This window comes from Schistocerca americana, chromosome 3 (genome assembly GCF_021461395.2).
Source record: "Schistocerca americana isolate TAMUIC-IGC-003095 chromosome 3, iqSchAmer2.1, whole genome shotgun sequence".
Classification (NCBI taxonomy): Eukaryota; Metazoa; Arthropoda; class Insecta; order Orthoptera; family Acrididae; genus Schistocerca; species Schistocerca americana.
This window is the reverse complement of record NC_060121.1, coordinates 595,477,452-595,485,482: the sequence shown is the minus strand read 5'-3', so window position 1 is coordinate 595,485,482 and position 8,031 is coordinate 595,477,452.

Here is an 8,031-nt window from a genome sequence, read left to right as displayed (position 1 = left end):
GGTAAGAGATAACCTCATTTTAAAATTACTTAAGAGCAAATGTGGGAGTAATGGGAGGAGAGCAGTAGCAAAACAAGGATATATTTTGTACTTACGAAAAACTTCGAGGAGAAGAGGGGACTCAGGAATAATTACGCATCCATATACAAGTAGAGGGAAAGAAATGAAAATGGTATATTATGAATAAAGAAACTTAGTAAAACCTTAAAAGTAGTCTATATGGCTATGGAAATGTTTTATTGCCTTGGGGAATCATCTTTTGACTATATGTGTGTATATGCTGGAAGACGTGAAGGTAACACAGAAAATATTTATTGAGAAAGTGTTTCTGGATTTCTACAATTTCTGCATAGTATATATGTTGTAAGTATTTAAAGTCTTACCTTTAATACAGTGATCTGAAATATATAAGCGGACTGAATATGTACTGACAAAAAATATTTTGTAAGGTGTAAGACTGAGGATGAATATATTTCAATGTAATGTTCACGGGACATTTTCAAGGATCCTGGATTCAAAATCATTTCTTTTATCTGAATGTGCTTTGTAGCCACGAAGTCAATGATATAAAAAAATATTTTACTAATAACAGATGTACATAGTCTGAAAGTAAACAGAAGAAATGTAAGTGCATATGTATATAAAAGAAGTCTAATTTAAATATTTAATAGAAAAGTCAGAATGCGTGCACTACAAAACTCATTCTAGAGGTAGGCAGTGTCAGGTCATACTTTGCCCTGACGTAAAAATTCTGATTCTTTTTTACTTTTACCTTGCAAGAATAATGAATGTACGTAAAGAGATAGAGTTAGATTCTAAAGTTTCTTTTCTGTAATTTTAATATGTCGTAGAGTCTGGATGGCGAAATGTTCTAATAGATAAAGAAGGCTGACTCTGTGAATTCAACAAGAAAACAGGGTGTAGAAAATAGTGACACTATTGAACTAACAGAAGGCAGCGCAGTGGCCAGAGACAACAAATCCAGACTTCTTTCAAAAGATTACAAGAAGTAATGAACAGTGCTAACCTGTAAGTCTAACCTTTGTGGTTCGTAAAAGACGAAACTTTATTTTTGTAAAGTGTGTTCAGTGATTTAATTTCATTTTTAAACTTAATCAGTGTTTCCATCCACGGTAAATGTCAATGCTGCTGTAGGACAGTCATACAAAGAGTATTACATGTAGATTGTGGGTTGCAGTTCCTTTGAGGACACTGTAATGGTAATGGTATGGGAACTCAATGAGGTACTCGAATGAAACTGTAGACTCGGTAAAAAGAGAAAGGAGAATCGCTGAACAGGAGGAAAAGGTTTTGCCCTCAGGTGAACAAGGTTACTTAAAATTTGAACTAACAAGGCTGAAGGGGGAAAGTGATTTTAGGAAACGGGTAAATATAACAAGTAATGGGCAAAATGGAAACAGCATTGCAATTTGTTTATCTACATTGAGCTAACAGTATCTGATAAGCTTGATTTATTACTTGGACTAAAACAGGAAGAGCCTCATTCACCTATATGTCACAGTAGGGTGCAGCGGACGTCTAGCCAAGAAACTAAGTGTACGTCGGTACCAAAAGAGAATATGAGGAAAAGAGTCTCGCTGCCAGGTAGTAGCATATGGATGGGTGTAGGCTTGATGGTACAGGAAAATCTAGGAACTGGGTGACAGACGAGAGGTTTTCTGAAACCAAGTGTCAGCCTTAGCCAGGTGACAGGGGATGTCAAAAATCTGTGTAAAGATTTTTACAATATCACAGTAGGTGGAGCAGAGAACAGCTCTGGCGCTGCAGAGTGAAAATCTCGTTCTATTATATCTATGTTTACAGCTGAGTCAGAAATTGTGTCATCAAATGAGAGATCATCTTCACTTCCAGATGGAATCTCAAGAATGGCAAGAGTATCTTCCTCCTCTAACTTTCATTTGCGATCTTTGTAGCTGCTTCCATTTGAAGTACCTTACCACCTAAGTGATAACTGTATTTAGATTCAAATAGCAATTTACTATCTATGAAACAACTACAAATAAGTCAATCTGACATTTATTGTAGACACAAAAAAATACTTTCACTGCATGTTGCAGTAAAAACGCTACACTACTATTTCGGGATATTTTCCCATGAAAACGAAAAGAAAACACAGGCTGAACATAGATAGTTGTAATTCCATACCTTTTGCACAGAAAAATAGTTTTTGAAGACTTCTATGTGCCGTTTTTACTTGATAAACAAGCAGACTAATTCGACTTGATGGCACAGCCACCATTATAACATAGGCTTGTCCAAGATACAACAAACAAAACAACAGACATTTAAGGAACTCAGGAACAACAATGTCATACATAAGCTTACAGAAGTCGAGGAGACACTCTAACACAATTAATGCTGCCATTGGTAACAATTCTGCTGATTTAGAAGCAAATGACCTTCATGTAGCAAAAGTAACACATTATGCAGTGTAGAGTTAGGCTTCTGCAGTGACAGCACACTACGACAAATACTCAATATTACTAAGGAAAGCTATTAAACAATCATGAAACATCAGCAATATGCCAGAAATCAGTAATTCCCGCAGCAAATTTCAGACTGTATGGGAAACAAAAGAGAGGACAACAGTCCCCAGAGCAGGATATCATTATTACTGAATTAAACTGGAAAGCTGTAAATGATTGGACTTGGGTAGTAGATACATTCAAGAATCATTTATTTAAATTAGTAGAAAGGTTCAGGAGAAAAATCACAATGGGATGCTGAAAAAGCAACTCTCATGACATTCACTCCTCTGTATGCATCACCAACTTCCTTCGAAGCTGAAAAAATTATATAGTCTCTCAAAAATAAAAGTTCATACGTATTTTATAGTGCTACTAGCAGAACACTTAAGAATTTTTCCCATATAACAAGTCCTGTTACATGTGAAATATGTAATTCGTCCTTAAGTCATTTTTCCAGACAGATCGAAACATGCCACTGTTAAACACCTCTACAAGGAAGATGAAGGGGAGATGTCGATAACTATCAAACTGTTTCACTACTGACTGTGCCTTCTAAAACTTTTGAGAAGGTAACGCATTAATAAAATAGTATCTCACCAGAGCAACAATAGTATGCTCACTAAATCACAGTTTGGAGTTCCTAAGGCTTACCCAACTGAGAATTACACATTCACTTACTAAATTTACAAGCAAAAATAAGAAAAAGACAACAGTTTCAACTATCTGCGACCTATCCAAGGCATCTGATTGTGTAAATCACAAATTTTTCACATAAACTGAGGCTTTATTGGTGTAGCCGAACAATGAATAGTATCATATCTAACCAAAAGAACGAAGAATGCAGGTGGCTTTACTTAGTAATCTAGCTAATTTAACCACAGAAAAACCACAGATCAGGGCCCCAGAGCTCAAATTCATATTTGCTATTCTTCCTTATACGTGTAAACGATCTCCCATCTATAATTTATGTATAATTAGTTCTTTTTGGGAATGACACTAGTATTTTAATCAGTCAAAGCATACATATGCCAAGAGAATCAATGGTAAACAATATTCCTTGAAGTATTATTGACTGATTTTCTGTGAATGGTCTCACTTTCAATGACAAAAATTTACAACATATTCAGTTCTCCACGTCTAGAAGTATTACACCACCAATGACAGTAAACCATTGGGGCGCCTTTCATACCTGCTCACCTTCTCGAAGTTATTGACATGTAGCTTCAGCTAGAAAAAGGTATAGAAAAAAAACAGCCGTACACATCATAACCTCAAGTCGCAATAAAATTGTTTTGTCGGCAGAAGGAACAAGTAAATGAAAATATTTATGTGCATAATATTTCTTTCTATTACTATAAGTCTCCGGGCACTAGTTACTACCAAACCCTACTCTAAGCTGTACAAAGTTTGAAAAATTCACATGCACACATCATTCATAATAGCAGCCAGTGTATGGTAATTATGATACATTCTTCAAAGAAAGTTTACAAACGAATTGTTTCTTTCAGAATTGTTCGCTCAGATGTTGCTGATGTCAGTCTCACGGAACAAAGTGTTAGAGTTCGCTAGTAAGTAAGACACCACGCAGAATTAGTTATTTAAATGTCACCAAATGTTTCGAATTCCACACTGTGCTTTACATCGAACTTGCTTCCACACTTTTCGGCGCTTCCCTAACATTTTGGTACCGTGATGTCCAATATCAATAATTTACGACGGAGTACATATCCAACCCCCGACTCTACTCTCTCTCCCTCTACACAAAACAAGTTTCTACTTCCAAAGAAAGGTGCGAATATACTAATTTCGGATTGGCAGATAAACATCACAGACAATCGGAAAGCAACATAAGACCTGCTCAACCCCATAGATATTTACAAAACCAATCAAAATTCGTCACTGAATCAGAACAGTAAATTATGATAACTAAACACAATAATATTAGTAATTAATAAACAATTAGAAATTTAAACAAACAAACCGGGAAATAAAATTGACAGTATTTTGACCGTAGGTCACTCAGTGTCCATCAGCTAGTGACCTCTATCTTCCGTGTGACTCATACTGCACACCTATTTACAGATCACCTATCTCAATAGTGAACATGTATAGGTGCTACACCTCAACATGGAGCAAAATAATAACCAGGGTGAAAACTTCAAAAATTTTTGGTGTCTATCTTGATCAGAAGTGAATCTGGAAAAAGCACATTTTGGCACTCCTAAAACAAGTATCTAACAGCGCGCGGGAAGAACGAACCCTTAAATCTTTCCGTGCGAGCCCTGATCTCTCTTACTTTATTATCGCGATTATTATTTCCTACGTATGTGGGCATCAACAAAATATTTCTACACTCTGAGGAGAATGTTAGCGAATGAAATTCCTAGAAAAGATCATCTCGCAATGAGAAACGTATTTGTTTTAATGATTTCCACCCCAGTTCACGTATCATGTCCGTAGTACATACATAATACGAAACGAGCTGCCCTTCTTTTAACTGTTTCGGTGTCCTACGTTGCTCCTCTCTGATATGGAGACCGCACATCAGTCTTCTAAAACATGGCGCACAAGGGTAGTGCAAGAAGAATCCCTGTTGTACTTTTCAAATGTTCTACTAGTAAATCTCTATCTTTGATTTCCTTTTCTCACATCATCTATGCGATTGATCCAATTTAAATTATTCGTAGTTGTAATGTAGCTGAAAGTACAGCTTTTTTATATTTGTGTTGTGTATCCTGTAACTAAAATTTAGCGGGAAATGAAATTTTTGCTCTGCAGCGGAGAGTGCGCTGATATGGAACTTCCTGGCAGATGAAGAGTATGTGCAGGACGGAGACCCAAACACAGGACCTTCACTTTTCGGGGACAAGTGCTCTACCGCCTGAGCTATCCAAGCACGACTCTAAGACCTGTCCTCACAACTTCACCTCCGGCAGTACCTCGTCACTTTGCCGGCGAAAGGCGAAGGTCCTGAGCTCGAGCCTCGGTCCAGCACACGCTTTTAATCTGTCAAGAAGTTTTGAAATTTAGTGTATTCCTTTTACTACTCATGTGAACCACTTTAAAATTTTCATTATTTAGAGTCAGTTGACACTTTTCGTATCATACACGTGTCTTGTCGAAATTGTTCAGCAATTTGTTTTGATCATCTGATGACTTTATAAGACTATAAAGGGCTGGATCATCTGCAAAAAATCTAAGAGGCCTGCTTATAGTGTCTCCTAAATCGTTTATGTACTAGGGTGAGTCAAATGAAAACCTTCAATTTGTAATAACAAATCGAAATTTCGCCCCGTTATCCTGTAAGTTGGTAAGCGTGCTACGAACAGCGTGCAGAATGGCATATAGGTGGCAGCATATTGCATATGCACACATACCGTCGCAGTATCAGTATAAACATGGCCACCCCACTTGCGACTTGCAATAGGGAAGAATAGCGTTCTGTTATTAGGTTTTCGCGCATGAAGGTGTGAAACCTATTGAGATTCATCGACGAATGAAGGTTCAGTACGGTGATGCATGTCTGTCACAGCAGCAAGTCAACCAATAGAGTAGGAAGTTCGCAAATGATGTGACTTCAGTGGAAGATGCTCCTCGTCCAGGTCAGGTACAACGAGTTGTGACTCCACAGAACAAGATATGGCGGTCGACGTTGCATCAATCACGTGACAATCGATTGCCTGCAATCGAGAGAACAGACGATAGCCAGAGATAGCTGCACATCGACGCCATGTGACGTGTGGTGGCGCCCCCTACGATCTCTATATAAGCGGCGGCCCCAGCTCCTAGCAGCCAGTCGTCGACTCACCTCGGAAGATGTTCTCCGTAGTTGAGAACGAAACGTCAGGGAGAAGAAGTTCTACAGATCGACCACGGCAACTTAGCCCGGAAGAGTTTACTGATAAGGACGCCGGCCGTGAAAGCCTACATGGAATGAACTGTTTTCTGTTTGATATTACTGCCGATTGTTTTTGGATCCAAGAAACCATTCTTAGAATAGTCAGCCAATATAATATTTCCTGAGACGTATACTGTGCAAAAAGTCTATGAAAGCATAACTAGAGAGATTCGAGCTACATAGAGGCTCACAAAAACTGAAAACTAAGAAGTCCCAAAAAATCGATCAGCTAAGTATCAGAATGTAACCAGATTATTACAGACGTATTCCTGCGCTCCAAAGGATAATATATCTTGCCAGGTCTTACAAAAAAGTAACGAGACTGTGGCTGTAAACATAGTACTTATCAAAAGGTACACAATGGCACTTCAAATTAGGTTTCACCCGAATCCATAATGGTGCACATTCCTTCTTTCCATGGCTCAAAACATTTCCGAGAATCATTTTCCATATAATGCACATGATAGTGGCCCGTTTTGCTTCTCAGCGGAGCTTACGGACACAGCTGTAGTACGTTACTCATCCACCGACACTCAGTTTACGGATTCTGAAGGAACGTGACACAGCATAAAGCTCAAAAACAGTCGCACAACAAAACTAATCGTTGGAAAGGCCGCTGCCTTACATAGACCCATTTGAAGAAACCTCACGAAGTGTGATGGACCCGGGAAAAAGGGTAGCGTACAGAATCCTCGTTCGAGAGTTACTTCAATGTGGCTCTCCAGTCTGGGATTCTTACCAGATAGGATTGATAAATGAAATAGACAAGGTCCAAAGACGAGCAGCACATTTCCTCACAGATTCCCTCAGTAAGTGTGAAAGCGTCATCGATGTGTAGACCCAACTCCAGTGGCAGACGGTACAAGAGAGGCGCTGTGCACCACAATTAAAATTCAGAGGGCATAGCTTCCCTGAGAAGCAAACAATATATTACATCCTCCTATGTATATCTCCCGAAATGACCATGCAGGTAAATCACAAAGATATGAGCTCACACGGTAGCTTTCCTAGAGTCATTCCTTCCGAGCTCCATTCGCGACTGGAACAGGAAACTGGGGACGTGACAGTGGTCACCAAGTGACTTGCAACGTGCAGATGAAGATCTATATGTACACCGCCGCAAACATTTCTTTGTTAAAGTCACCAGCCTCATTTCTTTTCTGATTGACTATATAGCATACTTTCTCAACACAACACACTCTCTTTGTACGAAATAGTTGTTTTATCTTCTTGTTGGACGGAAAGAATGGCCGTGGAGCACCATCTAAGGACTACTAAGCCGTTCAGTTTTCAGATACTAAGCACTCAACGAATTTCTATGAGGTTATCAGCATGACACAAGCCATCTCATTTCGATGCAACAACAGGAAATTGCATATTCCCATTCACTATTTTGTGAAAGATTGTTGGCTTTTTTATGTATCCAAAATATGATACTTCCGCCATTCAGAGGTGAAAGTATTTAGATATATAAACATCACATTTTACAGGACGCGGGTATCTGGCTGCAACGTACCTTTCTTCTTCGATGCCGGAACCTGTGCAGACGATGTCGTATGTGCAGTATTGAATACACACCGTAGGTGCCGACTATCAGATGACTTATATTTTCTGCCTCTGATAAAACTTCTTATAATTAAACAG